The sequence below is a fragment of the Amblyraja radiata genome, chromosome 35 (genome assembly GCF_010909765.2).
Source record: "Amblyraja radiata isolate CabotCenter1 chromosome 35, sAmbRad1.1.pri, whole genome shotgun sequence".
In the NCBI taxonomy this organism is placed as follows: domain Eukaryota; kingdom Metazoa; phylum Chordata; class Chondrichthyes; order Rajiformes; family Rajidae; genus Amblyraja; species Amblyraja radiata.
In genome coordinates, this window is record NC_045990.1 from 9,835,991 (window position 1) to 9,860,972 (window position 24,982).

At 43.6% G+C, this 24,982-nt stretch overlaps 2 protein-coding genes and 1 long non-coding RNA gene across 3 annotated transcripts in view; all 3 read right to left on the reverse strand.

Annotated features, from left to right (window-relative positions):
- LOC116966134 (hepatic lectin-like) overlaps positions 1 to 24,982 on the reverse strand; it is a 335,697-nt gene that overhangs the window by 191,299 nt on the left and 119,416 nt on the right. The window lies entirely within an intron of this gene.
- The window catches only part of LOC116966131 (hepatic lectin-like), a 227,156-nt gene that overhangs the window by 127,432 nt on the left and 74,742 nt on the right, over positions 1 to 24,982 (reverse strand). The window lies entirely within an intron of this gene.
- On the reverse strand, positions 12,631 to 14,531 carry LOC116966140. The gene is made up of 3 exons (XR_004409905.1): positions 14,481 to 14,531; positions 14,124 to 14,233; positions 12,631 to 12,886 (listed from the first exon to the last, which is right to left on the reverse strand). It is a non-coding gene; the product is annotated as an uncharacterized LOC116966140 (long non-coding RNA).

Here is a 24,982-nt window from a genome sequence, read left to right on the forward strand (position 1 = left end):
AGAAAGTAAGAAAGAAAGTAAGAAAGTAAGTAAGTAAGTAAGTAAGTAAGCAAGTAAGTAAGTCAGCCAGCCAACACTCTACCTGACATACGAGCTGAAATATGCCCGGATTCCCAGTTAGGAGGCAAGGCTGTTTGCTGTTTGCTAATCCCAACACATTTACGCACAGAGCGCGGGGTGAGTGGGCGGGGAGGATTAATATTATTACCCGATCGGAGACTACGCCCGTCCATTTCCCTCCACAGATGAGTTACTCAAGCACTTTGTGTTTTGCCCAACATGAGCGGTTTCTCAGTGCACTACTCGGGTAGTTTCTGGGAGAAATAGGTAGAGCTGAAATTTTACTCTACTGATTACTAAACTTACTGTGCCCCAGGCGGGAAATCTCACCTTGAAGTCCGTTTCTATTTTCCTCATAGTTTCCTGCAACTGAAAGAGAATCGACACTTATATCGTGCGCGCTGTTTTTCAATGACCCACAGACCCATCAATCTGTAATCATTCTGCTGGCGCAGATACCCTTGTTATTCCGAGGGCCCTGTGTCGAAATGAGCACTGTGCCGCAACGGTAGGCACATATGGCCCACATGGAGGGGATATGGTAGGCATCCCAAGCTGCTGAAACAGGTTTCCGTGGATTTCTGTTCCACAACATGGAGCACACACTCGCCCATTCTGGATCAACATGAGGAATCTCTGTTTCAGGGACCACCCTCATCTGTTCCATCTTCCAGAGGTGGATCTTCAATCCTTCATTTTATCCAGTTTGCAGATTGTCATGAGACCAGCATTCAGACAATTACCAGAAAATTGGTACCGGCACGGCAGAGTGGCGCAGCGGTAGAGTTGCTGCCTTACAACGCCAGTGAACCGGGTTCGACCCTGACTCCGGCTGCTATCGGTAAGGAGTGTGTACGTTCTCCCTGTGACCGTGTGGGGTTTCTCCAGGTGCTCCGGTTTCCTGCCACGTTCCAAAGACGTGCAGGTTTGTAGGTCAGCGACCTTTCTAAATTGCAGGTGCTAAAATTAGTATTGTATTTCGTACTGATCATTATTCTTCCATTGGGCAAATACCGTCCGGAGACCAGTCTCTCAACACTTGATATCTGTCTGACTGGAATGAAAAGAAAACTTAACGGGCCGCAATCGGCCCGGGGACCGTAGATTGCTTTAGCTAAGATTTTTCCTGTCGAAGTGGGATGCAGGGGATTTGTTGCTACACCTATGGCCAGGCTAAAAAATAAAATGGGGGTGAGGGGTAGCTCCCTCCAACAAGCAATCAAATCATTGTCAAATTCTGCAATTGGATTTGGATTAAAAGGAAAGACAACAATTTGGCCGCAAGATGAAGACAGGAGGGTATGGAATTGAGGGGCGTGTAACTGGGTCGCCAGATATCACCGTTGAGCCCTCTGGAGATGTCGTGGGCTTATCAATGAAATGTCAAAGAAGGAGGGTGCCCACCTGATGACCCCGATGTCGTACAAACCCGACCTTTCACCTCTCCAATCCCACTGCAAATGACAATAGTGCCGACTTAATACAGGAATTGAAACATCAAGTCCTTTTAGCTCTACTATGTGTGTATATTCCCTCTATTGCCCTTATCTTTTACCCTACCCGTTGTCTTTTGAATAGGCACATGGATACGCAGGGAATCGATGGATATGGATCTTGTACAGATCAAGGAAATTAATTGAACGTGGCACCATGTCCGGCGCGGACATTGTGGACCGAAGGGGCGTTCCATTGCTGTACTGATCTATGCTCTGTATTCTAAAGGGCTATAACCATGCTCTATACCCCTATGGATCTATATCCATGTATATTAGCCTTTTAAATACGGGGGTTGTGATTATGAGACCTCGGTCCTTGTGGAGCACATCTTCCACGATTGAACGGAAAGCAATTGTCAAACACTGAATTCATGTGGTGACATAGTATCATGAAAACTAACAGTTTCATGTTTGGGTGAAAGATGATTTAGAATATTTAAAAAAAACCCATCTCACTGTGGCAATGGAATAATCTCCCTCCTGCTTTCCTTCTTCACTTATTCCTTCTCTTTCACATTTTCTTTATCTGTTTTTCACCCACGCTCACTAGTCTATTCTTCACTATTCACAACCTATTTTTCTTCTCTCCTTTCTCACTTCTCTCTTTTAAAAAAGGGAAGTTGTACAGAGAATGTAATATGTTAACATCGTTTTAGTACCAATGCACTTCTAATAAATAAAATATTTTAAAAATAAGCAATTGTCAAATATAATGAGGCAGCTGAGCGAAAAGACGATTTGATGAATGCCTTGATATTGTAACACCATCTGCATCCAGTAGACCACCTTAACGCTTGAACCATTGTTTCTCGCCCACTATTGAACTCACGTCTCTCGCAATATTATTTTACGATTTATGCATATCCTGATGATTGAGATTATGGCTTCAACGTCGCAATCTCTTTGAAATAAAAAACTTACTCAGTATAATCGCAGCGACGAGGGTCAACGACAACAGAGTGGAGAGACTCATAATGGTGTATATAATCGGGAGGGACCATCTTCCTAGGGCATACTTTTTTGCTTGATCGACATTATCTGCAAAATGCAAGTGAAAGTCACCAACGATAGCAGGAGATACAATGGCCGAATGGAAACGCCTTCAACACGTTCATGGTTTATATCAGGAGATTCTATGAACTGACCAACACACACATCTCTTCAAAGTAAAAACCGTCACTCACTGCAGTAGTAATCTTACAACTCATAGAATGCAGCAGTTGCCAGTTCTGTACAAGTTCCACATAACAGACTCAAATTATAATTATAATTCGGACAGATGAACACAAGGTATGAGGAAGAAAGAGCATTCGCCCACCTCCGTTCTTCCTCATCAACGTTTCACCATCTGCATCCCAGAAACATCACTTCCGGTATGTGCTACTAAGTTAACTGACACTGTTCTCAATTCCATCTCATTTACAGGATCTGATCAATGTCAACGAGCTGGTCCACTGATGTGAAGCAGGCGTCAGTTATTTTGGCTAATATCTACCTGGATTCTATTCATTAGGTTGAACTTCTAGTGTGTTTCCAAATCGTACTTTACCGCCGTGCTCTCAGCTGGAATATGTTTTTTTTTAACATGGGAAGGGGGAGGGGGTTTGTGGTGCAGGGGGGGGGGGGGGGTGGCGCAGCGAGGGGGCTTATGGGGGGGGGGGCGCGCAGGGGGTGGGGTGCAATCGTAGAGGTGCAAGTTCTTGTTTACATCGCCCCTGGAGCAATTGCATTTTTAAAAATGACAAACATCCAACTGCAAGTCTGTTCTGAATGTCATAAGATGTAACGAGTTCTATCCCTTAATGCCGGAGTCTAACGGCAGTAATCGGATCTATGGATCTCGAGAAGTCACTCGGTCATTTCTGTCCGAACCACACTCTCGGACTCGATTTTTTTTTAACCGACTACTACGGGTGTGTAGATACACACTCTCAGTGGAAGATCAGCCGGGCGAAATCTACCGTTCTTGCCCAGCTTATAAGTGTCGCCAGTTGCACCACAATATGACTGAATGTCACATTTTCGCTGCAAAAATGAAATCGCAAACCACCACCTTTGTCATGACGTGTAGGAAGGGACTGCAGATGCGGGTTTACACCGAAGATAGACACACAATGCTGGAGTAACTCAGCGGGTCAGGCAGCATCTCTGGATAGAAGGAATGGGTGATGTTTTGGGCCTGAAGAAGGGTCTCGACCCGAAAGGTCACCCATTCATTCTATCCAGAAATTCTGTCTGTCCCACTGAGTTACTCCACCATGTTGTGTCTATCTACCGGTGTTATAACTACAGCCTTACACGTGTGGCTCAAGCCAGCAACGTACCACCATATCCCAGCTTTGAATTAAACAAATAACATGGAAACAGGCGGTTCCGCTCACTGAGTCGACGGCGACCTTCGATCACCATTCAAACTAGTCCTAAATAATCCCGCTTCCACGTCCACAACCTTACACACGAGGGTGGAATTTACAGAGAACAGTTAAGCCACATACGCTCAGGTCTTTAGCATATAGTAAGAAACCGGAGGACCCCGAGAAAATCCACGCGGTCACTCACAGGGACAACTTGCAAACACCTCACAGGCAGCACCAGAGGTTAAGATCGAAGCCGGGTCTCTGGCTCGGCGAGCCAGCATATCTTGCTGCGTCACCTTGCCACCCTCAATACTTCTGAATCACTTAGACATATAAATACAATCAATATCTGTTAAAAGCTTCAACGCATTAACAAAAGGGTTTCGGCCCGAAACGTTGCCTATTTCCTTCGCTCCATAGATCATCGGGACAGAGCTACCAGCCTTGGAGGGCAACTACCACACGCGGTGCCCCAGGAAGGCCCTCAGCATCCATAAGGACTTATCACACCCCTGCCACGGTCTGTTTCAACTACTTCCCTCCGGCAGACGTTACAAGGCCTTCTACGCCCGAACCTCTAGACTCAGGAACAGTTTCATCCCAAGAGCTATAGCGGCTCTGAATCGGCCCTAATGAGTGCCCCCCCACCCACCCCCTTTGGACAGTCTCCCTCAGATGGTCACGTCAATCAATTCAGCTTGTTTATTTTATTTATGTATTGTATTTATTTACCTTTCTTGTACATCAGTGGAGCTGCACACTAAATCTCGTTGCACTGACGTGCAATGACAATAAAAGATATATTATATTATTATTATTATATTATTATTATTATTATTATTATTATTATTATTATTATTATTATTATTATTATTATTATTATTATTATTATTATTATTATTATTATTATTATTATTATTATTATTATTATTATATTATGCTGCTGCACCCGCTGAGTTTCTCCAGAATTTTGTGTACCAACGCATTAACAAATCCGTGCTCTCGGATATTTTTAAACAAATACTCTGAAATACCACAAAACGATCCGACAAGCGGTAGTGAGGTACGAAGATGAGTATGTGGAATGTATGCTTCAGTTCTTGAGGACTGCTACTGGGTCTTTTGTGTCAAGTCAAGTCAAGTCAAGTTTATTCGTCACATACACATACGAGATGTGCAGTGAAATGAAAAGTGGCAATACTCGCGGACTTTGCGCAAAAAGACAAACAAACAAACAACCAAACAGAATGGAACAGAATCACATATTATTTTACATATTAAATATTGTGGGCGGAAGGAAAAGGGGAAAAAACCCAGCAATTTAAAAAAAAAGCAGTAGAGTGGTTCAGTAAAGTTGGTCCCTGGTGAGATAGGAGTTTACAGTCCGAATAGCCTCTGGGAAGAAACTCCTTCTCAACCTCTCCGTTCTCACAGCATGGCAACGGAGGCGTTTGCCTGACCGTAGCAGCTGGAACAGTCCGTTGCAGGGGTGGAAGGGGTCTCCCGTGGACGCCTCCTCTAAATCAGTGATAAGTCAGTTTTCCTCGTAGCGGATTGCTGCAAAAATGCCAACGAATGCCGTTCCGTGTTTGACTGTAATCTACAAATTATATTGTTGGTGTTTACCTGGTTTCAACTCCTCTGGGGGTCTTTTGATTTCTCTCGTTGGCCTGGAATAAAAGTAATCGATATTTTGATAATCCTCATTTGATTCCATGTTCTCACACAAACTGCGTCTCCCTCAACACCGTGAGAGGCAGTGGGAGAGTGTGACATCTGGTTCCTCGTGTTGAACCTCCAGTGTTCAGTTGTGAAGAACCTGTTCTGCTGTATTTTCTGGTGTGTGACCACTTCTGCTTCCAGTTGGAGTGTGGTCCAATTTCTATGTCGTGTATCAAAGAGCCTAGAGGAACCATCAGAGTTTCCAATCCTTAACGCATTATCAGACAATCTTTTATTATACAGATCACCGTGAAAATGTAGATGCTCACGACCAGTAAAACCCCAGTGGGAAAAAATGACCCCAGAAGAGATCAGATGTTCATAAGCAAATACGATATTGAAGACGGAGATGGTCTCTGGGATCTTATTGCACGCCCCGTTCTTCAATACTAATACGTGTATTTGCACCACTTCCCGAAACCGATGTCACATCATCACATTTTCATGGAATTCTCCAACAATGTTCCCACACCTGCCTGCCCGTGTGGAAAGTTTAAACAACATTTTGCTAACTCCAGTTCAATTGAGTTGACACTTGGCGGATGTCAGAGGTTATGGGGAGAAGGCAGGAGAATGGGGTTAGGATGGAGAGATAGATCAGCCATGACTGAATGGCGGAGTAGACATAATGGGGCGAATGGCCTAATTCTAGTCATACCCCCTATGACCTTAAGGCCTTATGATTTCTGTTCACCTGGTGTATACTCCATGTCACTGAACTCCTGTTCCAGTCCATGTGTTCATTCCATTCTGGACGCACTCCATTCAAATAAGTGTACACACAGTTCAACAGTTCCAATATACTCGAGTTCTACTGTCTGTGTGCCCAGTCTATTGAGTGTGCACTCCAGACTAAGTGATACTCGCTTCTGCATCGCGCATTTGGCTATACATTGCTTCATTTGACCAAATACGTGAATGGGAATGAAGATTCTTGATTAGTACGGATGTCAGACGTTATGGGGATGAGGCAAGAGACTGGGGTTAGGAGGGAGAGATAGACCAGCCATGACTGAATGGCGGAGTGGACTTGATGGGTCGATGGCCTAATTCTACTCCTATTCCTTATGGCCTTGTGACCTAATATTGTGCATTCATTAATTGTGATCTAACGATGGAGGAAAGACCATTGATGAATCAACAACTGTAGTGCAGTCGTTTGAATTACATTGTGTCTTGTTATTGTGCAAAGTAGGCGCGTTGTGGGGGACGAGAGGACAGTTTTACTGTTCTTGTATAAAATGCCCAACTATCTTGGCCTACTCCTGCTGATGGGGAAAAGAGGAATCAGACTGAGACGGACGAGAGGAACTTTACCGAAATGGTTCAAAATGGTATTTCTTGCGAAAAAGCTGACACCAAGACAAGGCCGTTGAGGCCGTTTGCTGAAAACGTTGAAAAAAATAACCAAACAAGTAAACAGGTTCACACCAGCCTAACTGATGCTTGGTTTTCAATCCTGAACGATTCAAACAAGAGGACATGGCTTGAGAATTCAGGGACAGACGTTTAGGGTTAACATGAGGGGGAACTTCTTTACTCAGGGAGTGGTAGCTGTGTGGAATGAGCTTCCAGTGGAAGTGGTGGAGGCAGGTTCAATTTTATCATTTTAAAATAAATTGGATAGGTATATGGACGGGAAAGGAATGGAGGGTTATGGTCTGGGTGCAGGTAGATGGGATTAGGGGAAAATAAGTGTTCGGCACGGACTTGAAGGGCCGAGATATGTGAAAAGAAAGAGATTAGTTAAAACAAATGTAGGTCCCTTGCAGTCAGAAACAGGTGAGTTGATCATGGGGAACAAGGATATGGCGGACCAATTGAATAACTACTTTGGTTCCGTCTTCACTAAGGAAGACATAAATAATCTGCCGGAAATAGCAGGGGACCGGGGGTCAAAGGAGTTGGAGGAATTGAGTGAAATCCAGGTTAGCCGGGAAGTGATGTTGGGTAAATTGAATCGATTAAAGGCCGATAAATCCCCAGGGCCAGATAGGCTGCATCCCAGAGTACTTAAGGAAGTAGCTCCAGAAATAGTGGATGCATTAGTAATAATCTTTCAAAACTCTTTAGATTCTGGAGTAGTTTCTGAGGATTGGCGGGTAGCAAACGTAACCCCACTTTTTAAGAAGGGAGGGAGAGAGAAAACGGGGAATTACAGACCAGTTAGTCTAACATCGGTAGTGGGGAAACTGCTAGAGTCAGTTATTAAAGATGGGATAGCAGCACATTTGTAAAGTGGTGAAATCATTGGACAAAGTCAGCATGGATTTACAAAAGGTAAATCATGTCTGACGAATCTTATGGAATTTTTCGAGGATGTAACTAGTAGCGTGGATAGGGGAGAACCAGTGGATGTGGAGTATCTGGACTTCCAGAAGGCTTTCGACAAGGTCCCACATAAGAGATGAATATATAAACTTAAAGCACACGGCATTGGGGGTTCAGTATTGATGTGGATAGAGAACTGGCCTGCGAACAGGAAGCAAAGAGTAGGAGTAAACGGGTCCTTTTCACAATGGCGGGCAGTGACTAGTGGGGTACCGCAAGGCTCAGTGCTGGGACCCCAGCTATTTACAATATATATTAATGATCTGGATGAGGGAATTGAAGGCAATATCTCCAAGTTTGCGGATGACACTAAGCTGGGGGGCAGTGTTAGCTGTGAGGAGGATGCTAGGAGACTGCAAGGTGACTTGGATAGGCTGGGCGAGTGGGCAAATGTTTGGCAGATGCAGTATAATGTGGATAAATGTGAGGTTATCCATTTTGGTGGCAAAAACAGGAAAGCAGACTATTATCTAAATGGTGGCCGACTAGGAAAAGGGGAGATGCAGCGAGACCTGGGTGTCATGGTACACCAGTCATTGAAAGTAGGCATGCAGGTGCAGCAGGCAGTGAAGAAAGCGAATGGTATGTTAGCTTTCATAGCAAAAGGATTTGAGTATAGGAGCAGGGAGGTTCTACTGCAGTTGTACAGGGTCTTGGTGAGACCACACCTGGAGTATTGCGTACAGTTTTGGTCTCCAAATCTGAGGAAGGACATTATTGCCATAGAGGGAGTGCAGAGAAGGTTCACCAGACTGATTCCTGGGATGTCAGGACTGTCTTATGAAGAAAGACTGGATAGACTTGGTTTATACTCTCTAGAATTTAGGAGATTGAGAGGGGATCTTATAGAAACTTATAAAATTCTTAAGGGGTTGGACAGGCTAGATGCAGGATGATTGCTCCCGATGTTGGGGAAGTCCAGGACAAGGGGTCACAGTTTAAGGATAAGAGGGAAATCCTTTAAAACCGAGATGAGAAGAACTTTTTTTCACACAGAGAGTGGTGGAATCTCTGGAACTCTCTGCCACAGAGGGTAGTCGAGGCCAGTTCATTGGCTATATTTAAGAGGGAGTTAGATGTGGCCCTTGTGGCTAAGGGGATCAGAGGGTATGGAGAGAAGGCAGGTACGGGATACTGAGTTGGATGATCAGCCATGATTATATTGAATGGCGGTGCAGGCTCGAAGGGCCGAATGGCCTACTCCTGCACCTAATTTCTATGTTTCTATGTTTGTATGAGATGGCCTGTTTTCCGTGCTGTAATTGTTATATGGTAATATGAATCATTAACATGCGGGTTTGCCAATGTATAGCTTTTAGTTTCGATCAGAAATATCAAATAATCTACAGACCCGCACGCGTAGGGATGTGGGAGGAAACCGGAGCACCTGGAGGGGGGGGGGGGTGGGGGGGAGGAGGGGGTCAAGCAGGCACAGAGACAACGTGCAAACTCCACACAGAGAACATCCGAGTCAGTTTCGAACTAAATGTCGTGGTCTCTGGCGCCCCGCGGCGGCGACTACACCAATTGCATGACTGTGCTTCCCTTTAAAAAAAAAATCGGAAATGAATTGCAGAAAATGCTGTCGGTGACTGCGCTTCCTCTCAGTTCGTGGTCAGCGACACCTGTTTGGGGATAAAGGCCTCCATGCTCTAGTGCACGTCTACACTGCAAACGCGCCTGTTGTGGCTGATTTTTGCGGTTTTTAGCTCGCGTTGTGAACTTAATTGACCCCTGAACGGGTCCGTGTATTAAAGGATATGAGCCAAACGCGGGCAGGTGGGATAGTGTTGGGCCGACGGGCCTGTTTTCGCGCTGTGTCACTCTACGACTCTATTAATGCACTAAGGCATGTGCTAATTTTATAGTTGTGTCCTTTCACACACACGCTCACAATCTCGCACTTCTACCCTGTGCCACTTAGGAGACCTGAACGGAAACATCTGGAGACTTTGGGCCCCACCCAAGGTTTCCCTACCTGCTTCCACTACCTGCAACCTCCGACAACCACCTGCAACCTCCGGGAACTGCACGGAAACCTTGGGTGGGGCGCAAAGTCTCCAGAGTTTTCCGTTCAGGTCTCCTAAGCGGGACAGGGTCATTATTCTCAACACTCTCGCTTTCACTTCCACTCTCTATCGCGTAGCTCCGCCTCATAATGAGGTCATAAGTGATAGGAATAGAATTAGGCCATTCGGCCCATCAAGTCCATTCCGTCATTTAATCATTCGGCCCATCAAGTCCATTCCGTCATTTATCTCTCCCCCGAACCCCATTCTCCTGCCTTCTCCCCACAACCTCTGACACTGGACCAATCAAGAATCTATCTCTCTGTCTTAAACATATCCACTGACTTGCCTTCTGTGGCAACGAATTGCACAGATTCACCACCCTCTAACGAAAGGAAATTCTCCCCATCTCCTTCCTAAAAGAACGCCCCTTAATCCTGAGACTCTGACCTCTAGTCCTAGACTCTCTCACTAGTTGAAACATCCTCTCCACATCCACTCTATCCAACCCATTCACTATTCTGTGTTTCAATGAGGCCCCCCTTCATTATTCTAAACTCCAGAGAGTGATGGCCGTGCTTCCATATGATGTGTGTATCCCATTATATGATCCATCTGATTCCAGTGGGCGAGGCGTGTGCGCTATATTGCGTGGGGCACCTGGTCGTAGCAGTCCACAGGTAGGACAGATGTAATGGAAAGGCGACGTCCCCTAGATGGCGGGGAAGAATCATTGTCGGAACAGGTGTTGCCCCTCCCGCACTGATAATGTGAACTGTGAGCGGTGGAGGAGTGGGTGTAGAGGGATCAGAGGGGTCGTGACGTCACCGACGGAATGGTCCCTGACGGAAGCGGAAATGTAGAGGGTTGGCAAGATGAAGCTGGAGGTGTAATGTCATTGTAAATGGCAAATATGGTGAAGATGCAGGAACATGGCCCTTCCCTCTATTCATATCCACACCTCCCAGAGCAGCAGGAATCACTCGAGAATACATCGCTCTTCCCGTTAGGTTTCATGACAGTCAAATGAAACATTTACTGCTGTAATGACATCAAACCTCAAGCAGGTAGTACCCAGAGCCTGGGTTAAGTAACCGGGCAGGAGTAAAACTGCCGACCCCCCGCCATCATTTAATTACATCATTCTTATATTGCCGGGTGAATAAATGCAGGCGATAGGTCTCCTGATTAAATTAAACTTGCTTTCTATCCGTCTTGTCATCTCAGTCTGAAATTCCACAGATTTACTCAAAGTTGTATGTAAAGGGGAGCAACGAGTTGCCGGGTGGATTAATTGAGGCAGGTAAAATAACAATTCCATCTCCGCTGTGTCAGTGAGACCAAATGCAGGCCAGACATCCGATATGCAGAGCAGTTACTCTCTGTCGGAAGTATAGTGATGCCGAGCTCCGTGTTGGATGACATTTCAATTGTGCTTCCCATTCCATCAGCGACCTGTGTTTACGAAACGCCACCTGCACACACACACACACACACACACACACACACACACACACACACACACACACACACACACACACACACACACACACACACACACACACACACACACACACACACACACACACACACACACACACACACACGCACACACACACCCTGACCCGCAGAATTAATCCCACACATTGCGTTTATTGAAGATCACAGAGGTGGGATTTATTTAGCGGTGTAAAATAAAGAAAAACGCGTTCTAGTGGCATAAACTTTCAGATCCAAAGAACAATCCTATAGTTACAAAACAGTTGCCTCTGAGACTGGGAGCTGGAAAGTGTGTGTGGGGGAGGAGAAAGACGAGGTTAGATAGAGAGGACTGTCTAAAGAGATGAACTTCCTGTGGATGTATTACAAGAATAATGTTTTCAAATCCATTCCATGCCAGGGAATAGAAAATAAATCAGCTTAACCTACAGAGGTTCAGTTACAGCTACGAAACAAAGCATGTTTATAATTGTTAGGTTTGCAGAGCCAAAATCATTCGAGCATTTTTAAAGGACAAGGCATAGCCTGTGAGTAGTTGCACTGAAGGACCAAGTGGACTGTAATGAACCATCTTGTCGGACGGCCCAGAGTGGGAGGGTGGTGAATTAGACTGCCTCCGGGGCTGAGACTTTCGAACTCTGAATATATACTGGAGAGTAGTTTGGGGGGCACATAGTAGAGCACTCCATGAGATACACGGGGTTCTGGTGGATTTGATTAAGCTAAGGTCGTGAAGTTAGTCTATTACAGCATGCTCCAAGAATCAGCAGGGATTAATTCAAAGTGATACACATAGGATTTGGGGTTGATAGGTGTGTGTGTGTGTGTGTGTGTGTGTGTGTGTGTGTGTGTGTGTGTGTGTGTGTGTGTGTGTGTGTGTGTGTGTGTGTGTGTGTGTGTGTGTGTGTGTGTGTGTGTGTGTGTGTGTGTGTGTGTGTGTGTGTGTGTGTATGTATGTGTGTGTGGCGGGGGGGGGGGGGGGTCTGGAGGGGTGGAGAAAGCCCTCTTTCGATCAACCCTAGTGGTGTTGATCGAAAATTCTGCACCGTGAGTGGCTGAAACACACAACTAAATGTCATCTGCTCAGAAGACGGTAGCAAATATTGGGTAGCGCTACTGGAGAAAAGGTGTGAAAAGGTTCTAAAGCATTTTTCAAAATGTCAGCAAAGACCACGTAATTCGAATGGCCTCCTACTCTGCTATCACATTCCTGCGACATGTTCAACATTGCCAAGCCGGTTCATTGCACATTTTGCACGAACTTCGAATTTAAGGAGAACATCACTGTGCTGGTTTCTCACAGATCCACCTCTGTTTAATTTCACACGGTTGATCATTCCAATGTCCATCAACAATTTCTCCACAGTCTTCCCCACTGTTCGAATCATTGGGTTCTCCCCTATTCCAAAGCCTACAATAAAATAGAACATGGAAAATATAAATGTTACAAGGATTCCTACTTCAATCTTAACAGCCTATGGGGCCGCTTGCATGACCCTCATTCCTCATCAAATGTTTAGATGCTATTATGAATTCCGTCTGCTGAAGGTATTCCCACAAAGGCGTCTCGTTGTCCATTTCAACATTTCCATTCAATGAACATAAAGAAACAGCATTGATATTACAAGACAGGATGGAGAGCATGTTGATCTCAAACCTATTATTTCAGTTTCAGTTTCAATTTAGTCTATTGTCACGTGTACCGAGGTACAGTGAAAAGCTTTTGCTGCGAGCTTTGCAATACATTATTACAATCGAGCCATTTACAGTGTGTGGATACGTGATAAGGAAATAATGGAATTAGTGGCGACACTTTCCTCTTTCTATCCATATTCTGGCGAAAGACGACGAGGCTTCGGGAGTTGCTATTGTCATAAGCCTTGGAGGTCAATGTGGTTTGTTGTGTGGGTGGTGCCACAGTGCATACCTGGTGGGGAAATTAACGATGATGAATAGTCAACGAACTACCTTCCAAGATTTTATCCTGTGTGGAGTCGTGCTCCCTGAGAATTATTGTGGAAGGATTAGCCCCGGAAATTGAGAGATTGTCCTTCACTGCCTTTGATCACAAGGTCATTAGGAATATGAGTAGAATTTGGCGATCAAGTCTACTCTGGCATTCAATCATGGCTGATCTCTCTCTCCCTCCTAGCTCCATTCTCCTGCCTTCTCCCATTGACCTCTGACACTGCACTAATCAAGATTCTATCCATCTGTGCCTTAAAAATGTCCATTGACTTGGCCTCCACAGCCTTCTGTGGCAAACAATTCCCTTGATTCACCACCCTCTGATTAAAGATCAGCACAACAGGATGAGGCGAAGGAATTTGAAGGAGATACAAGCATGGCATGGGTGGACCGGTGCCTCATCTGAAAGTCTACAAAGTGAAAGGTGAAGTTTTACATTTTCCTAAAAAGAATAAGAAGAGGCATTGTCAATTAGGGTCCAATTCTAATGGAAGATTTTGCAACAAGAGAGATTTTCCTTCGGTATCCTAAGGGGCACCCGAAATTAGAAATTAATTGTTCATGCCATTGGGTTGTCGGCCACCAGGTGGATTATAAGGTTTTGACACAGAATTGTGTTTTCTCCTCAACATTCAACACCACAGATACTGAACAGAACATGCGACCGGAGAGCAACTCACGTTGCAGTGGAATTATAATCGGTTCCATCTACCCAGCGCCAGTCACCTTCAGATGCCGAATCACTCAGGCCAATCCACCGACGGACACTAATTTTTCTATTCAAAAAGCCCTGTCATGTAAACAAAAGGATATCAGTACACGTGGAAGCAATAGCTGATGACAGTACTGTATTACTTGTATGTACAACCCTGTGTAATAATTATCATGCTCTATAACGCTCGTTTATTTATTAACAACTAACGAAATGAAATGCCGGTATAGGGTGAGATGGATATGTGTTTTGCATTTTGCATTGATCGAAAGTTTCACTTAGCAGGGAACGTTGTCTGCAGGTGTGATCACAGACAAACCCCTACCTGTTCTTCAGCATTATTAATGACAACAAGGTGGGCGTCGGCTGATGCACAGGATATTCGGGCCACCGCCCAGCTGTCCGAGCTTGAGGGAAAGTCATAACAGCTTTGGTTGAATTTGATCCATTCCTCGGGACAAGAATGCATACCTGTGAAGATATTGAGGTAAATGTCAGAAGAGTCCGCTACAGACGGGAATATTTCCGGCCATATCTGGATGATCGAGACGAGGGTAAAAAACCATCACTGATCTTCCAGTTACAATTATCGAGACAATCATCCGGTCAAAACCAGGGCCAGTTTAGATCATCGTTTTACATAATGCAAAGCAGGGCGGCACGGTGGCGCAGCGGTAGAGTTGCTGCCTCACAGTGCCAGATACCAGGTTCGATCCTGACTACGGCGCTGTCTGTACGGAGTTTGTACATTCTCCCCGTGATCCGCCTGGGTTTTCTCTGACATCTTCGGTTTCCTCCCACATTCCAAAGACGTACAGGTTGTGAATAAATTGGCTTGGTCCCTGGTGTGTGTGGGATATTGTTAGTGTGCTGGTCGGTACTGAGTCGGCGGGCCGAAGGGCCTGTTCCCGCGTTATATCCCTAAACCGCGGAACGTGTGGGAAATATGGGCGAGGTTGATACCAGAACAAAGGTGTCATCCCAGACCATCAGGTAGCAACGAATAACCTCAGTCATTGTTGTTATCGGGAGAAGGCGAAGACTGCGGTAAGATCTGATTAGAATGATGCTTTCTACATCCGCTCTATCTTGTCTTTTCAATGGGATATCCCTTATCCTAAAATCCAGAGCCCCTGGACTCTCTCCAGTGCTAACGTATCCATCCTCATGTACAGAGCTCAAAATTCCTAACAATATTCCAAATGTGGCCTGACCTGCGTCTCTCAAAGCCTCAGGATTACATCCTTGCTTTTATATTCTAGTCCCCTCCAAATTATTGCCAAGATTGCGATTGTCTTCCTTACCACAGACTTAGCGTGAAAATTAATATTTTGGGAATCCTGCACAAGCACCCCCAGTTCCCAAGTCACTTTGCACCTCTGATTTCTGAATCATCTTCTCATATCAATGATAATAATATAATAATAATGATGCATTTTATTTGCTGGCGCCTTTCTGGACACCCAAGGACACCTTACAGGACGTAAAATCACAATACATTTATCAATAATAAAATCAAGTTGATTAAAAACAAACAAAAAAAAAACAAAAAAAAATACACAAAACATATTGTCATTAAAATCAGGGTGAACAAGGTGGAAGTTATGTCGGGTATGCTAATCTAAACAAGTGTGTTTTGAGTTGTGATTTCAATTGATCGATAGTGTCCAGGTGACGGATGGGAGGTGGGAGAGTGTTCCAGAGACGTGGGGCAGAGCAGCTGAAGGCTCTGGCACCCATGGTGCTGAGTCTAAATGTGGGGACAGTTAAAATTGCAGCTGAGGAGGAACGAAGTGACCGGGAAGGAGTGTCGTCACCATAATGATCACCATACCTACTCTCCCTCTGCCGTGGAATCTCAGTTTGGAGTTTGGAAAGTTGGGCAATTGCCTTCTCAAGGTTCCCTGTAACTAGAGAGAGAGAGAGAGAGAGAGAGAGAGAGAGAGAGAGAGAGAGAGAGAGAGAGAGAGAGAGGGGGGGGGGGGGGTATTAAATGCCGTTTTCTCCTGCCTGTCCCAGATACTGAAAAATCGTTCCGACTTGCGTTCTCGCAAGTTAAAAAAACCGATGGACAATTTAATCGCTGGAGTAAAATAAAAATCTACTTCTAACGCTGTCAACGCTGACAACGGGGCGGAACTCACGTAGGGACAAAACATAAGGTAAGTCGTTTATTTTACATATAAACTTGCTTCTTAGGATTAATTTAATCAAAATGTCATCGGCACAAATGTTATTAAGGCCCCAATGTGATTAAGCAAATGTCCAGTAGCTGCCATGCATCATTGTCGCCGCCAGTGGCCGCTGTTATCCGAGAGATGTGAACTGTAGAGGACTGCCGTCCAGTCAAGGAACCAGCAGGTGACACAACATTATTCCCTACACACTCGGGACAATTGACCCAATGATCCGCAGATCTATCGGGATAGAGAAGGTGAGATTGGGTGTCTACATTACAGAGATCTGTCAGATAACATTATTACACACACCATTGCTCTTCCATTGGAAATGTTTCATCCGAAAGTCAGCAACTGACCTCTTCATTTCACCCATCTGTGCCACTGAAATAGAAACTAAGATGTGAATATCACACGTTCGATATAATTTACCCCCAAAACATCTAGAGTACCTTGATGCCCATTATTCGAGGCGGGGAATGAAAGAGATGGGAGATTCTGCAGGAATTCTGTTGACCACCAGTTAGGATATGTTAGGATACGTCATTCCATCCTCTTCCTTGCACGCTACCAACATATCCCTGGTTGCAACAATAAACAGGGATAGAGGTCCGGGATATCTTAAAAACGTTCAGGAATTTCCACTTCTCCGAATTCACCTGCTCCAAGTTAGTTCCATACTGCAGCTGCCGCGCTGTCGTATGTTTGTCTTCGAATACTACCGCTTATGTGATGGGAAATCCGGAAAGGAAAGTATAACGAGCAACTAACTGAGAAGAAAACGGCACATTGACCCGTGCTTTTAAATAAACCTCATTGCCTTTGCTGTTGAGTTACCGACTACACACACCCTCAAGCTTGTATCACGACCAGCGTTGCTCATCAAGACTGAATTAATTACTTCTCAAATTAATGCTTGCGGATCCATGTATATACCTCAATTAGCTTTCGAAACTAATAATATAACAACTACACTCGACATCTAAACATTAAAAAAGAGTATGTAGGAAAAACCAAGCGTCCGTGAAACGCAAATGTAGCAACACAATTCTGAGACAAATGTGGTTGTGTCTATGTAGTAGCAACTGTATACTAGCGCATCATAGAAGTTCTATCTATTATACCCCCCCCCCCCCCCAACGAATGATCTCAGATCTGAAACATTAAATGTTCCTCTGACTTACTGATGGTTATCACTATTTTCAAATTTTATTTTTAGATTTACATTACAGAACAGTTATCAATGTTTAAACTTACTCAGTATAGCCGTAAGAACAAGTGACGGAATGGACACCAGGATGCAGATGCCCAGAAGAGTGTAGATAATATTGGGTTGTAGATTTTGTCGAGGAGTATCTGCTCTTCGGGGCCAATGTTCTGCAAAGTGCAAGAAAGCAAAATATTGATTCCTCCAATGGAAAATATACCAATCCTTGTCCCGGTTTAAACTGGGCGACGGCCAACGGAGCCGACGGATATTGTCAACATCTTAATTTTCAACTGACAAAAATATTTATCTTCATTTGTCTAATCTTTACGTAAAACAGGCTGGGCATAGACCTGAGTAGTGAGTGGAGTTCGTGTAAGTTACACACCAGAGAAAAGCTGGTCTGAAGAAGGGTCTCGACCGGAAAGGTCACCTATTCCTTTTCTCCATAGATGCTGCCTGACCCGCTGAGTTACTCCAGCATTCTGTGTCTATGTGCAGACCTAAAGCAGCATTCGCTCGGTAAGCTCAGTTCAAATGGGAAGAATCAACAAAACTCACCCATCCATTCCTCTTTTTCTTCAACATTTTCCCCATTCCTCTCCCTGCAGTTAAATTCTGACCCCTCCCCCCCCCCCCCCCCCCCCCGTTTGTTATGATGAAAGTGTAATTAATTCAAGCCCATTCATTTGAATTGGAAAACTATGATAACTGGAAACATTATAATACACGATAAACATAATGATGAAACCTGGGTTCAGACCTTCCGGCTCAGATTTGGCTCCATTCCTCTTATCGATGCGATACGCAGCGGTATTTGCATAAATGTCCATTTGTTCCATGTTCTCGGCTCGGAGATCTGGCCTGTGTTTAACTTTTAAGAATAAGACAGAGAGATGAAGATTCTGAGCTCAAGTAGTTCCTCAAGCTGCACTGCCAGTTTTCCGTGCAAATCAGTAAAATTCTAAATATATTTTGCTGAATTGATGGCATTGCAAAAATCTGCTATTAGATTCTGTGTTCAAGTGATATGTATTGGAGTCCGTGTCCTGCAAAGACGAATTGAAAATTATCACTGATAGCAAACGAGGAAATCACTGGAAAGAACTGCAGATGCTGGTTTAAATCGAAGGTAGACACAAAATGCTGGAGTTACTCAGCGGGACAGGCAGCATCTCTGGGAAGAAGAAGGAAATATTGGACCAGACCTGGCTAAACAAATCCCCGATTCAGGGACATCTGGAGAAACTCCTGAGAATTTAGTGGAGAGAAATCCCTGCTCTATGTTTCTTACGGAAGTAGAAGAAAAAGAACTGTTGGATATTGTCAAAACATGTAAAAATAAAAAGTCTACCGATTTCAACGACATTGACATGTCGCTAGTTAAGATGGTCATTGAGGGGATCTCCAAACCTTTAACATTCATCTGTAATTTATCCTTCCAAACCGGTACTTTCCCAATTCAAATGAAAATAGCAAAAATAATACCAATATACAAAACTGGGAACAAGCATCATTTTACAAACTATAGACCTGTTTCCTTACTCCCACAATTTTCCAAAATATTAGAAAAAATGTTTAATAATATATTAGACAAATTTGTAGAAAAGAATAAATTAATCACAGAAAGTCAATATGGATTCAGAACAAATAGATCAACATCACTTGCAATACTAGAATTAATTGAAGACATCACAAACGCCATTGATAAGAAATTATATGCAGCTGGGATATTTATTGACATAAAAAAAGCATTTGATACAATTAATCATGATATTTTATTAAAAAAATTGGAGAGGTATGGAATTAGAGGAATAGTACTGGACTGGATTATAAGCTACTTAAGGAACAGGCAACAGTTTGTAAATCTGGGTAGTCATAATTCTACATGCTTGGACATTGTGTGTGGTGTACCACAGGGGTCAGTGCTGGGCCCAAAATTATTTATCATGTACATAAATGATATTTGTAATGTGTCCAATGTCTTGAGGCTGGTTTTGTTTGCAGATGATATAAATATTTTTTGTTCTGGGGAAAATTTAAAACAGCTATTGGATAAAATAATAAAAGAAATGGGTAAATTGAAAATATGGTTTGATAGGAATAAAATTTCATTAAATCTGAGTAAAACTAAAATAATGTTATTTGGTAATTGTAGAATAAATACACTAGTAAGTATAAAGATAAATGGGGTGGAAGTTGAAAGAGTGCATGAAAATAAATTTCTTGGGGTTATAATTGACGATAAAATAAGCTGGAAATCACATATTAAACATGTAAAATTAAAATTGTCAAAAAGTATCTCTGTATTATACAAAGCCAAGCAAGCTCTGGATTACAAATCACTCCGTATTCTTTATTGTTCATTGATTTTACCCTACTTAAATTATTGTGCAGAAGTCTGGGGTAATAACTATAAACATTCGATACACTCATTAACCATGATGCAAAAAAGAGCAATTCGTATTATCCATAATGCTAAGTATCTGGGTCATACGAATCCATTATTTTTAGAGTCAAAATTATTAAAATTAGAAGATTTGGTTACATTCAAAACAGCTCAGATAATGTTTAGGGCCAAAAATAAAAATTTACCTGGAAACATTCAAAAATTATTTAACGAGCGTGTGGGGGGTTACAATTTAAGAGGAATATTTAACTTTAAGAAACAAAAAGTCCGTACGACTAGAAAAACCTTTTGTATTTCGGTTTGTGGAGTAGGAGTGTGGAATAAATTGAACGGGGAATTGAAGCAATGCACAAACATGAATCATTTTAAAATGATATATAAAAAAACAATTCTCAAGGGGTACAGGGATGGAGGGGATGGTTGACAAGTGGGGGTTAGTGTTTATCTATTGCTTTACTATTGTTTACTTATGTTTGGGTACTTCAGTTATGAAGTTTGTATGTACATAATAGTTGTATGTATATATATGTCTGTAGGTATTATGGGAAATTGCCTAGGGTAGTATTATTATTAGTAATGAATTGATTTTTAAATATGGTAGAAGTGTTGGGGAAAAGGGGTGAGATTTAATAAGTTATTCTTCTTCTCACTCCTTTTCGAGCTTGTACAGACACAGAGTTGGACATTGGAACTTTGATTTTGTTCTTCTCATTGCTTTGTAAATATTGATTGTAATGTCCAATTGTTTGATAATTTCGATTTTGTTAATATTAATGTCGTTAATGTCTTTACTTGTTCGGAATAAATAAATAAATAAATAAATAAGTAAATAAATAAATAAATAAATAAATAAATAAATAAATAAATAGAAGGAATGGGTGACGAGACCCTTCGGGTTTCGGGTCGAGACCTTTCTTCAGACTGATGACAGGGGAGTGGGCGGGACTGAGATATAATATAGTCGGAGACAGTAAGGCAGGTGGGAGTATTTGGAAGGCGAGAGAGGGAAAGCAAGGGCTAATTGAAGTTAGAGAAGTCAAAGTTCATACCGCTGGGGTGTAAACTATCCAAGCGAAATATGAGGTGCTGTTCCTCCTATTTGCGCTGGGCCTCACTCTGACAATGGAGGAAGCACAGGACAGAAAGGTCTGAGCAACCGGGGGATCAAGTAGATTAAGGCGGACTGAGCAGTGGGTGTTCAGTGAAACGATCGCCGAGCCTGCGCTTGGTCTCGCTGATGTACAGGAATTGACACCTGGAACAGCGGTTAAATTAGATGAGGTTGGAGGAGGTACAAGTGAACCTCTGCCTCACATGAAAAGATTGTCGGGGTCCTTGGATGGAGTCGAGAGGTGAGGTAGAAGGATATGTTACATCTCCTGCGGTTGCAGGGGAAATTACCTGGGGAGGGGGTGGTTTGGGTGGGAGTTGCTGAAGGAATGGACTCTGCGGAAAACAGAAAGAGGTAGAGATGGGGAAATGTGGCCAGTAACGTGATCCCGTTGGAGGTGGTAAAATGTTGGAGGATTATGTGCTGTATGCGACGGCTGATGGGATGGATGGTGAGCACAAGGGGTACCCTGTCCTTGTTATGAATGGAAGGGGGGGGGGGGGGGGGAAGCAAGAGTGGAGCTGCGCGATATCGATCATAATATAGGTACACATGTATCCATGTGTACATATGGGTGTACTCCTAATGTATACAATCTTACCTTCCAAACCTCATATTTCATATAGAAACATAGAAACATAGAAACATAGAAAATAGACGCAGGAATAGGCCATTCGGCACTTCGAGCCTGCGCCGCCATTCAATATGATAATGGCTGAGCATCCAACTCAGTATCCCATCCCTGCCTTCTCTCCATACCCCCTTTAGCCACAAGGGCCACATCTAACTCTCTCTTAAATATAGCCAATGAACTGGCCTCAACTACCTTCTGTGGCAGCGAATTCCACAGATTCACCACTCTGTGTGTAAAAAATGAATTTCTCATCTCGGTCCTAAAAGACTTCCCTCTTATCCTTATACCTCATATACCCCATATTTGCTTGGATGAAATCCGCCCTGCCATTTCTACGCCCATATTTGTAACTGATATATATCTGGCGACATCATTTCACGAACTTCCTCACTCTTCACTGCTCCACCCATTCTGTTGTCACCTGTAAACTTACTAACCGACCCAGGGTCACATCCTTACACCACTAATCTCTGTCAATTCAGGGCAATTCAGTTCTGAATTCAAACTATTCACAGTAGATCCCACACAAAGTATTCTTTTGGATCTGACTACCATTAGGGGATTTATCGTATGTCTTGCTAAATTCCAAGTAGACAATATCCATAGACATAGAGTTATGGAGTCATAGAGTCATACAGCGTGTAAACAGGCCCTTCAGTCCAACTTGCCCACACCAGCCAACACGTTCCACCGTCACTAGTCCCACTTGCCTCCGTTTGGCTCTGATCTTTCCAAACCTTTTAGACTGACTTTTTCAATCTGGCGTTAAGATCCCTTCACGCGGATCATCAGTGTACCGCACGTCAGTGGCCGGATAAGTAAAACGGGGGTAAAAATATCACTAAGTTCCTGAGTGAAATTCTTCTGCCCCACTAATTGGGATAAATCCAAGGTTTTCTTTGGTGATGTGAAACCTCTGTATTCAGAGATACTAATCACATCCACTCTTCCCTGTTCACCGTTGTATGAGTGCAGACACGTGAACAATATTTGCTTAGTTTATTCTAGTTTAGTTTAGTTTAGAGATACAGCGCGGATACAGGCCCTTCGGCCCACCGGGTCGGCACCGACCAGAGATCCCCGCACATTAACACAAGCCTACACCCACTAGGGACAATTTACACTTATACCAAGTATACAAACCCAAGCCAATTAAACTACAAACGTGCACGTGTTTGAAGTGTGGGAGGAAACCTAAGATCTCAGAGAAAGCCCTCGCGGTCACGGCGAGGACGCGCAAACTCCGTGCAGACAGCACCCGTAGTCGGGGTCGAATTTGGGTCTCCGGCGCTGTAAAGCGGCAACTCTACCGCTGCGCCACCGTGCCGCTTATTCATGCACAACCCTTCATTAGATTATTTGTTCACGCGTTAAAAGACATTTAAGACGATAACACTTCCTCCAAATGACTTAGTTCAACTGAGTTGAACACCACTTCCGTTTAGAAGAGCCAAAGAGAGCGTAGATGACCTTGCGGGAGTGTTTTTCTTGACCAGGCTCCAGTGGCGCCACTTTCTACAGAGTACAAGTGAAAACATCACTGAAAACACATGATAGAGACGGTTAATGGAATTTAGTTCCAACATTTTCCGATTGGGATTTGGGGAAATGTCAGAGCAGGGACTTTGACTTGTTAACATCCATCAACTGTCCAAAACACATGCCTTCAATTTTAGAAAGTACACCCGCAATACGCTGGGATTTTGCCGGGCAGAGGATTGAAGTGTTGCAAATGCACGACAACGGGATTAACATCTTATTCGCTCAGGTAAGATGGAAGAGCAGGAAACGAAGGACATTCTCCAGCCCCAGAATCAACCCTTCTTGTTCGGTAACATTTCACCACCCCTCCCCCTGAATCATCACTTGCAGTCTCTGCTGAACTGAGCATGTGAAGAAAATTCCAATTCATTCAGTGAAACTGAAATATAAACATTCCCCATTTCTCCCCGTTCAACCCCTGATATTCACCTGGCTTTAAATTCCCACATTGTTGTCGTTCTCTACGGCCAGGCATACGAACATTTTCATAAACTTCCATCCTGTTCTCAGCTAGAAGACCTTCTTGCCGTTGAGGAAACAGGAGGCTGTGATGCAGTTTTTGGTCGCACCCATTTCCGCATAATGTATTTTAGCTTTCCAAGTATCATCTAACATCAGTGAAATCTAATCACGTCAGCATCTTGTTTTTGAGCTCCGTGCAAAGCCTCTGAATTGAAGAAGCTGAAAGTATAGAGCCACCCCTGGCCTGAACACGCTCCTTCAGTACACTCGGGACTTTTAGACGGAGCCCAATAACCGTTAGAAACCTATTGCATAATTCCAGATAGACAAAAATACTGGAGAAACACAACGGGTGAGGCAGCATCTAGGCAGCACCTTCTTCAATGTGGCGGAGACGGTAGGCTTGTGGGAGAGCTGGGTATAGGCTGTTGGCCGAGCATCAAAAATGTGTCTAGAAATCCCAACTTTCGTGACCCATGTCCTGGAACTACATGACATTTTGCACAGATTTAAATAAAATATAATTGAGAAGGAAGTCCTAACTCGTCAGTGCAAAAGTTGCACATTAATTAATTAACTAATTAGAAAATGGGATCGAAAAGGTAAGCGCCATCTAGTGTTCAATGCCCATATTGCACCATGGGGAGCCTATTCCCGCGTTGCAGTCTATTAAAATCATATATTATACTTTCCAGATTCAGGAGAGGGTTCTTTCCATTGCTATCGGGCAACGGGTGCAATAGGAATGGTCCTTTCCTGAATAGCCCAACGGCTGCTCTCTATCTCTCTCCGCACTCTCCCTCTAAAACTATCCCTCTTTCTCCGCATTATCCCATCTCTTCCTAAGCATCTCTTGATTCCTTGCGACATGTTCACCTTGCATTGATGGTGATTCAAGTTGACCTCCACCATGATTCTAGTTGACCTCCACATTCTTGCCATAGAGGGAGTACTGAGAAGGTTCATCAGATTGATTCCTGGGATGGCAGGACTTTCATATGAAGAAAGACTGGATAGACTTGGCTTGTACACGCTAGGATTCAGAAGATTGAGGGGGGTTCTTATATAAACTTACACAATTCTTAAGGGGTCGGACAGGCTAGATGCAGGAAGATTATTCCCGATGTTGGGGAAGTCCAGAACTAGGGGTCACAGTTTAAGGATAAGAGGGAAGTCTTTTAGGACCGAGATGAGAAATTCATTTTTTACACACAGAGTGGTGAATCTGTGGAATTCTCTGCCACAGAAGGTAGTTGAGGCCAGTTCATTGGCTTTATTTAAGAG